Below are 11,005 nucleotides of genomic sequence, written 5' to 3'. Positions count from 1 at the left end.
GCAAATGTAAGAATCAACCATTATCAAATATGTAAATAATACCTCAGGTTTAGACTGGTTCACAGTCAATCTTTTAAATGATTGTAGAATCAATTCTCTAATAGGCTGATGTCCTGTGTAGACTAGCAAGGAGATTTTAATTCTTAAATAAAAAATACACAATGGAAAATGCAATGTATGCTTTTCAGCCAGCAGGTGCAGAGGTACAAAATACCTCCTGTTAAACAACAGCAGTGAGACTGAATTTTCCATCGTAACTGGCTATTATTAGCCACAAATCTCTTCTTATTGCACACACACCTCTATCTAATGGAATCCACCTTAATCAACTACAGCTGTAGATCATATTAAACTCCACACACCATGTTCTGACTCATAGGCTGTTTAGTGCTGTTAACACCAATCTCACGTATACCTTCCACCTCGGGGCCATGCCGGGGTGCTGCCTGGCTCCCTAAATCACCCTCCATCGCACCATCAGTCCTGGTGCCAGCTCTCCTCCTGCTAACAGATCAGCACAGGCTCTTTCTCCTGAAAAGCCACAGAAGGTGTTAAAGCTGCATGAGTCTTTGTCTGCAAGATGAAAAAAAGAGTGGGATGGTAGAATAATTTAAAAGAGCGAGAAAGACAACCACATTAATGAACAGGTGCAAACTGAAATTTAAAGTGAGGTGTGCTGTCCCCCTTGTAAAGAGGTTTTATAGTCGGGTATCTGCTGCATACAGTATGTCCCAGATTCAGATATAGGAGTAGTGTAGCATACTTTCCAGTATCTGTAATTCAGTGTTTTTATGTGCAATGTCTTTCAAACTTTTTAAAATGTAACTCACAATAAGGATGAGTTTTAACACTAACAGAAACTTTAAAAATTTTGTGCATTTTACTTTTTGTCAAAATAGTAAAAAAAATGTAAGATTATTTTTTTTAAATAATACTTTTTATTGTAAATTAAATTGAAATGAAATAATGTTACAATAGATTTCTATTTCAAATAAATGCAGTCTTTTGAACTGTCTATTCATTTACATTTAATTAAAATTTGATTTTAAAATATAGAAAAATACAAAACAGTTTTTTAAAACTGTAATTATTTCACAAGATTACTGTTTTCACTGAATTTTGGATCAAATAAATAAAGCCTTGGGGAACATAAGAGACTTTGTCTCTTATGTTCACCAATTTAGGGTCAAAACTTACTGACCCTAAACTTTTGAACAGTACTATACAGGAAGCTTTTTAACTAAAAATTATGAAAAGAATGGTTAATAAACAGAACAAAAGCTTAAAACAATGAAAAACATTTTTGATAATATATCAGATTAAACAAAAACAACCTCCTATTTCAGATGATTCCGGTCCTGTCATTTAGAATTCATTAACATAATCACAAATCAAATTATAATCCAGGCACGGATCTGCCTTCCCTCAAAATTCACCTCAGGAGACTGGGCTCATGCATGGTAGTGATTTCACACCAGTAGCTAATTTCTAATGGGTTTAACTAATGGGCTTACAATCCATGTGTTACAACGTTCACTCTCCTCTACAAATGCTGAGTGCAGTAGGGAAAGAAAGAATCAACCACAGAGTTGAAGATGATATCTCTTAGTCCTCATCTGCCACAGTTTTCTGTTCTGTAGTCTAATCAGGAATTTGAGAAAAATGCTGCGAGGATGTTAATTAGATGGACATCTTTGAGAAGAAATGGAGAGACCCAGCTGGAGTCCTGACACATTGGATTTACTGTTTATCCCACTGTAGAGAAACCAGAGGTGTTTCCACAGGGTCATACACTCAAATCAAAACATATGTTTTCACCAAATAAGACATATTCAACATGCAACACTCTACCCAGTCAATCAACAATATACTATTTCCTTTCCGTAAAGAATTCAATCTCCGTTCACAATTGATTTTTTTTGTGAAAAAAGTTGCAGAAATGATGAGAAATGCTTTTGCTGGAAATAAAATAATAAATGAGGTTTACCTGTGTCACCCCCCGCTGAGAGCCCATGCAGAGAAGGAGCAGGGACCCTGGTCTAAATCCATTCTCTCTCAAACTCAGTTTGTGGAAAATGGACCATTCGTCACGCTCATTGCTGCATTTGGAAATAACAGGGTATTTTCCCTTTCGTTGCTACTGTTGGATGAAATCTTTTGGGCATGTTGAACATTGGCTGCACCCCATGGGTCTTTGGTTTTTTTATGCCTCCTTAAATTTTGGAGACTGGTTGACTTTTCTTCCTTAAGCCAAATTATTATTATTATTTAAATAAATAAAAAGTAATTGTTTTAATGATTGTTTTAATAAATGTTACATATAATTATGTATTTAGTTAATTTTTCTTCTCTTTTACAAATGATTGTTTAAATTAATTTCATTTTGTACATTAATAAAAGTACTTCACCAAAAAAAAAAAAAAAAAAAAGTCATAGCGGCAAAAAAATACCACCCATATCAAATAACTATCCCATCAAATGACTGACACACATGCAAAGCTCTGGCGGGGTTACTATTCAGCTGTCATTCAATCCGAGGCATTTGGAATTCCAATCGAATCCGCTAAGCATGTTTTAGAAAAAAAGATGACAATCTGTAACATGACATCAGATGAATTAAAACCTGACTGAAACATTTGACTAATTCTGAACAGATACCAACTGACCAACTGGCATGAGTCTCTCAGTCCGATTTGGACATGCATCAAATCAAGATATTTAATACCTCAAACTGCTATTGATCACTGGGCAACTTGAGTAGATTTACTTGGCCTGCTGCATTTTCATGATTTAATAATGTATGAAGCATTAGACTGTAATTGATGCCAGGCTGGGATGAGATGTCATTGGAGGACAGAAGAAGAAAAAGAGATTTTTTTAATCAAGACTCATCCAAAGCACCCCAAACTGCATCTCACACTCACATCCCTTCTAAACATCCAATCCTGATATAAATCTCCTGGACGAAAGATTGATTTTAACCACTAGGGGGTGCTAGGATATTGCTCAGGGCTCAGAAGTACATCCATATGCCCATCACTAACATGATACATTCATTTCCACTAAAACCTCTGAGAGGCAGACAGAGAGAGTGAGGGAGATGGTCTTAGAGAGCCATAAATGCAACACTGCGCTCAAAAATGCAAAACACCTGCAAGCAACATGCTTAGCGCTGCGACCTGCCAGGATGTGATCAAACATGGCAGACCATGAGCTAACTATAAGATGTAAGAGGCGAGTGAAAGCGCCCTAGCTCTTCCCCAGTCTCTTTTTACAAGGGAAGAAATGTTAGGTGTCCAAAAACATTAAACCGGCAGAAATACTTTCACAGCAAGCAGGTTATTTATATGTCTGGTGTGATGTCATGAATGAGCATCACTCTCTTTCTCTCAGTTTATACTGTAATCTGTTTCCCAGAGGATTTGAGCTACATGCCAGAAATGTTTAAAGTAGCACTCAAAACTGCTCCAGATGAAGGACAGTAATAATAATCACATGCTATTTTGGAAGTAACAAGCAAAAATACATTTGATTCCTTCCAAAAGCCTCTGAAAGATGTTGAATTCACATTTCTTCTGTCTCACCTCAAGAAACCCTCCCATTTTTGTGACTTCAATGTGAGAAAGAAAGAAGGAAAGAAAGAAAGAGAGCTCGTAACTCACAGAGAGAGAGAGACGAAGAGATTACTCTAACATGTGTCTTCCCTTCATCTCTCCATTCCTCAGAATACTGCTTTTTTTCCCATCTAAGCACAGCTGCACACATTTACAGTTATAGAGAGAGAGAGATGGGGAAGTACCATACTTGTTTAGTGATCCACTCTTTCCCTCTCTAGTGCCGTCTCTGCTGAGGGACTTACCAAAATAATTTTTAGTAGAAGTGGACACATGACGGTCAACAGAGTATAGGAAAATGTCCAACTTGCTTATGATTTACTCGTTCTGTTCGTGTTTAAAATGAGCATTCACATACAAACTAAACACATATGATGGCATCTGATCTGTGTATATATGGGGGGATGTGTGTGTATGTGTGTGTGTTACTAAACCATTCCGTCTCCACGCAGCTGTAGCCAATAGACACTTTTCAAAGAGACTTTTGCTTTACGTATCTGCTTTTCTTTTAACTATAGAATTTTAAAGGAACAGTTCTCCCCAAAATCTTGTTTCTTTGTTAAGTTGAGCACAAAAGGATAAATGCTGGTCGATTTTTTCCTTGTAGCTACAATAATATGAATCTTTCAAGCTTAAAAAGTTATCATTTAAATGCTGTCATTTTGAAGCAATATGATTGTTTTGTGTGTGACAGATTGACAGCGGTCTTGACATATTCATTAGCGTTCATGAAATGTCCAATTGGTCAACATATATTTCATTTGAATCAGATCTTAAAGGGACAGTTAAGCAAAAATCTGTGTATCATTTACTGACTCTTATGTTGTTCCTGTATGGCTGACTTTCTTCTGTGGAACATAAAACAAGATGTATCAGTTTTTTTTTTCTTCTTGTTTTCCATTCAAATGAAAAACAGTGGTCATCAAAATGTGGTGTAAACATCTTGAGTTTCACAAAAGAAAGGAAGTCAAAAAAGTTTGAAATAGCAACAGGGTGTGCAAATGATGACACTTTTCAAATTTGGGTGAACTATTTCTTTAATGAATAATTTGGCCCAGTTCATACAATAGATTTTGAATGTATGATTTATGAATTTCTTCACTGATAAAATAGATAACATTAGAAGTACAATAGCGAATGTAGATTCTACAGTTTCTAACACTTCAGTTTCATCCATCGCACCCAAAGATAAACTGCAGTGCTTTACAAATATAGGACAGGAAGAGCTAAATAAACGTATCGCTGTATCTAAACCAACAACATGTTTATTAGATCCTGTACCCACTAAATTACTGAAAAAGCTGTTACCTGTAGCCAAAGAACCGCTTCTCAATATTATTAACTCGTTGTTATCTTTAGGTCACGTCCCAAAACCATTCAAGCTGGCGGTTATTAAGCCTATTATTAAGAAACCAAAACTAGATCCCAGTGAAATGGCAAATTATAGGCCTATTTCAAATCTTCCATTTATGTATAAAATTTTAGAAAAAAGTTGTGTCTGCTCAATTGAGCACCTTCCTGCACAAAAATGATCTGTATGAAGAATTTCAGTCAGGTTTCAGGCCCCACCATAGCACAGAAACTGCACTTGTTAAAATTACAAACCTGCTTCTTGCATCAGATCAAGGCTGCATCTCATTTCTAGTCTTACTTGATCTTAGTGCTGCGTTCGACACCATAGATCATGACATACTCATAGATCGATTACAAAACTATACAGGTATTCAAGGGCAGGCTCTAAGATGGTTTAGATCCTACCTGTCCGATCGCTACCATTTTGTTTACTTAAATGGGGAGATCCGTCCTAGGTCCCCTTCTATTTTCAATATACATGTTGCCCCTTGGTAATATTATTAGAAAATACGGAATTAGCTTCCACTGTTTTGCTGATGATACTCAGCTATATATCTCAACGAGACCAGATGAAACCTCTAAATTATCTAAGCTAACAGAGTGTGTTAAAAATGTAAAAGATTGGATGACCAATAATTTTCTCCAATTAAATTCGGATAAGACAGAGATATTAATTATTGGACCAAAAAACACTACACAGAATCTTGTAGATTACAATCTGCAACTAGACAGATGTACTGTTACTTCCTCTACAGTCAAAAATCTGGGTGTTATATTAGACAGCAACTTGTCTTTTGAAAATCATATTTCCCATGTTACAAAAACTGCATTCTTCCATCTTAGAAACATTGCCAAGCTACAAAACATGTTGTCTGTTTCTGATGCAGAAAAGCTAGTTCATGCATTCATGACCTCTAGACTGGACTATTGTAATGCACTTCTAGGTGGTTGTCCTGCTTCTTCAATAAGCAAGCTACAGGTAGTCCAAAATGCAGCAGCTAGAGTCCTTACCAGGTCAAGAAAATATGATCATATTACCCCAATTTTACAGTCTCTGCACTGGCTACCTATTAAGTTCCGTATCAGTTACAAATTATCATTACTTACCTATAAGGCCCTAAATGGTTTAGCTCCTGCGTACCTAACTAGTCTTCTACCATGCTTCAATCCATCACTCTCCCAGGTTACAAAACGCTGGACTTTTGGTAGTTCCTAGGATAGCAAAGTCCACTAAAGGAGGTAGAGCTTTTTCACATTTGGCTCCCAAACTCTGGAATAGCCTTCCTGATAATGTTCGGCGTTCAGACACACTCTCTCTGTTTAAATCTAGATTAAAGACACATCTCTTTCGCCAAGCATTTGAATAATGTATCTTAAATTGTGAGTGTAGTTGCATCTGATCAAATGTGCATTCTTATTCTTTAGCTTGGGTTAAACTAATTAATTTTACTTTGTTGGAACAGCAGTTGTGCTAATGATGTCTCTATTTGTTTCTATGTTTTACCACGGGATTTACATCCCGTGGTAACTAGGATTTACACAAGCTCCAGTCTGGATCCAGAACACCTGAGAAGAGATGATGCTGACCCTCAGAAGACCCCAGATGATGCTAACCCTGAATCAACAACAGAACTAACAAATATTGCTACAAGTGTGACTGCATCATATAATAATTATTAATTATTAATTATTAATAATATAAAAAATGTTCATCATCTGGCTGACTACGTCTTGTATTAATTTTTCTATAAATCCTGTCATACGAGGACAAACTGACAGTCACCACTTATAAGCTATTACTAAATATTGTAGAAACATAATTTTCTGTAAAGTTGCTTTGTAACGATTTGTATTGTAAAAAGCGCTATACAAATAAACTTGAATTGAATTGAATTGAATTTTAATGATTTGTTCACTATTCAAATTGATTTGGTAGTCAAGCTTAACTCAAAGATTCAATTATTTGGCCAAAGTGGTTTTAATTGGAGATTTTCAGGGAATAATTTTGATCTATTTTGATCTTTTTCTCACACAAAATTATTTCTGTCAGGACCACCATCATCAAAGATGATTCACAATTATCACACAGTTTGGATCAGAGGTATGCTTCTGTTCCATGCAGCCTAACATGAAAAAGAGCACGGTCAGCAGCAAAAACCCTGGGATAAACAGAACATAACCCAATGTAGCATATACCATTTATGATCTTAATGACAATTTAATGTAACAACATAATTTAAGATAAAGAGCCAAGTCCTGACTGCGGAGAAAAGGAGGAGCTGGGGATGAAGGAGGTTAAGGAGCTCCTGAGCAAAGCAGTATCATGCTACTTTTATACTATGGTATATAATATGCATCCATTTATAAGCTTGAGGGTTTCAGCTGAAATTTGATTGCATGAGGAATTTCTCCTTTTGTGTTCCACACATGAAAGAGTCATATTGGTTTGGAAGGGCAGCACACACTTGTTGTCTCTGTTTGTCGCTTTCTCACCATAACAACCCAAATAACAAGAGCATAAGCATGCCACATATAACTGAAGGTGAGATCATGGCAGAGTTTGTATTGTGTGTTGATTACAGTGACTCATGGCTGTCCTCTGAACCCCTGCAGTGATTCCTGTCTGTGTGACAGCACTGTATTGGTCTTCTCTGCAGAGAGGGCCATGAGATCATGCTTGTTTTTAAAGGAACATTCCAGTATGATAAAATAGGTTATAAGAACCTCATTTTAATGGTTTCTGTGGTTGGCATGACACCTGTCTTTGTGTACGTAACTACTGTTCTTCCCAAGACTGCTACACATGCTTTGCAGAGACTCTTGGTAGCCTCTATGTGCCAGCTGATGGTCCATGATGTCTAATGCACAACAGATTCTTCAGACATACTCATTGCTCATTGTTTAACACTGTGTTTTTTACTACACACTTTTAAGTTTACTGTACTTTTGAATCTGCGTCTTTTTATCAAAGTGTAAAGGAGCTCTGCGACCCCAGTGCTTAAAAACATAGTTGACCTATAAATTAAAATAAATAGATAATCTTCTGTGGAACACAACAGGAGAAGTTTCCGCTGCTGTGAAAGTGAATGGTGATTAGGCACAGTTAAGCTCCAAAAATGTCAAAAAAGCACCATAAAAGCGGAACAGTTTTGCTATTGTTAACTACAACTAAACCTATAGCAAATGTGTTTTTGTTGAATCAATTGGAATAAATCGAAATAAAAAAATATTATAGAAAATGGATGTTTATACAAACAGAAAATCATATTGGTTTGGAATGACTGGTTGGTGAAATTTAATTGATTATTTAGTGAAATGGAATGTCAACATATTCCTAGAGAAAAATAAAACAAAAAATTTAAAAAGACCTTCACCCTCAGGTGCAGTTGTAGAGAAGAAAAGCTAACATGTACTGATTAACTTAGAGTGAGGCTTTTTGTCAGACAGATCTGGAGTCTTTACACTTTTTACTGAGAGATAGTATCACTACCGACCAGCTTCAGAAGCAATAAAGCACCTCTGTTCAGACAACTGCACTTAAAGGATCAACTCTAATCTCTACATAAACTCGTTTCTCTCCTATTCGCATCCAGCTTCAACTTGACAACACAAACGTCGCTTCTCATTAGCACTGAGGTGCCAAGCACGGTTTTACAGGGTGAGCAAAGAGATTATGTGAGTTTTCCAAGAGCTTAAAACAACTTTATTGAGGCATTTCACAACATCTTCACCCACATTCTATCATTAACGATCTTGGTATCCATGGATTCATTCACTCCCTGGAGATCTGTGGGTGGTTTTAAACTGCTATTTCATTCACTCAAGAACCTGAAGGGAACACAGAGCTGCCGTAACCGCTTGGGCTTTGGTCAGAGGCCTGGGTGGGATAGAGATGTCAGGACAAGAGATGCAAAGCAGTCCAGGGACCTGCTTGTTCTTGCGGTTTGGGAAGTGTAGTGAGAACTGCCTGGCTCTACTGCTTGTGGATTTGGCGAATTGATTGTTGAAATATTTTGAAGAGCAAAGCATCACAGATGCTGTTATCATTTTACATAAGAAGTTTAACAGAAGTTCAGCACCTCGTATGACCTTTATTGTTGGTTTTATATGCCAAAATGTTGGATGAATAAAATGGTTAAGGGTTTTGGGGTTTACAAATTCATTTTCTATCATTTCATTTGAAGAATATTGTGAGGCATGAATCAGATGAAGTATTCCAGGTTTTTATTTGTATTTTTTTTTTTAAAGTACCAATTTCAGTGGGACTAAAGTATCTTTTTAGAAAAAGAGGCTTAATTGTTTTAGTTCAACTGAAATCAAACTTGTGAAGCCCATATAAACACACTTAGTTTGAGATTGCCTTAGTCTATTAATTGCTTTAGTCTGACTGAAAACAAACTTCTAACATGCATCTGAACACACTTAGCTTGAGTGTGAATGTATTGCACACTCTTGTATGATGGCTCTTGTTTTGACCATTATTTGCCATTTACAAGCTTATGCCATCTTCGGAAACACATCATAGACATAAACACTAAAAAAGCCCATAACACAGCAGTGTTAGACCTCAGAGATGTCTCACCGTTCTAATGCATGTTAAAGACACATGTCAGCTGAGCCTTGAGGGATGATGACAACAGATCGTAATGATGTAATGTAAAGGATTTCCTGCCTTCTTAGAATTAATGAACATGCAAAATTTTCTCGGATTGAATCACACTAATATCAGGTTACCAACATAGTCACACTCATTAACAAATAACTATTACCCTAACATGGCTTATGTTAACTTTTCTGCATGCTCAACAGAATTCTCATTCTCTATTTCAGAAGTAAAACTGCTTTGGGGAAATCACACCCACATTGTTACAAAACAACAACAGCAGTCCTGTACTAGACCCCAGAGGCCTGTGCCAGAGTCTCTCGTAAATGTGAACCCGTCTTTGAGGCTGAGGCCAAATAATTCCACCAAATCGAATGCAGAGATCTACTGCACCTCCATCCTTATCATTATGCTGCAATTTAGACACTCAATACCATAATCATTATGCCAGGCGGTGGAGAGAGACTGATTTAATCTAGAGGAAACTAAGCACTACAAAGACTCTGGTAAAGCTGAGTCAAGTGCATCAGTTCTATTAAAAGCATTTTGCTGTATTTTACAAACATGAGTGATCTGCGTTGGAACATTCACTGATGTTTACCATGTTTAAACATCTTTCTGAGGACTAACAAGGCCCCAGAAACTCACCTCTTGCATCAGGAACTCAAAAACTGAAAAAAATCACATCTTGCATCAGGAGATTGATCTCACAGAGGCAATCCATTTTCCCTCAATGCAAGCAGGCTGACGCTTTTAATTTGGGATTGGTCAGTTTAGCTGCTGTCATCCTGCACTCTTGGCAGGACTGTGCTTTTCCCCTCGGGTCAGAGCAGGAGTCCTTGCTGTTCTCCGCCCATTCACAGTTGAGTTTCCAGTGGCGTGTCTTTGCAGGATCTGTAATTTGAAATGAAAACACTTAAGGATTGCTTGTGGCTCACCCAGGCCCCTCTGCCATGTCACATGAAAACAATTGTCCATTTTTTTGGGTGCCCCAGCAGAATTGTCTATTACCTCTTTTTTATTATTGTTATTACAGTTTATAACATCAAAGTGAAAACACAAAATAAATGGCTGCTATTAAAAGAGCCAAATGTAAAAGTTTATGTGGATCTGAGCTGCTGTGAGGATATTAATAGGCGAAAGATAGAGAAAAAAGATAGAATCCTGCTGTCTGGTCTGTGTTCAATGTCAAACAGTGAAATAAAATATAACAAAAAAAATAACAGCCAAATACTATACAGCCAAAATACACTCCATGACCCCATACTGAGTCATAATGAATGAGCTTACAGATGAGTAGCTCTTTGGTAAAAAAAAAAAAAAAAACAATAATAAAATAAAAATAAAATAATAATAATAATAATATATATATATATTTTAGATTCACCTCTCCGTCTTTTATTGTGAGATTCTAAAATATATCGTGCAGGTCAAG

The sequence above is a fragment of the Carassius carassius genome, chromosome 30 (assembly GCF_963082965.1).
Source record: "Carassius carassius chromosome 30, fCarCar2.1, whole genome shotgun sequence".
Taxonomy (NCBI): domain Eukaryota; kingdom Metazoa; phylum Chordata; class Actinopteri; order Cypriniformes; family Cyprinidae; genus Carassius; species Carassius carassius.
Note: the sequence above shows the minus strand (reverse complement) of the source record.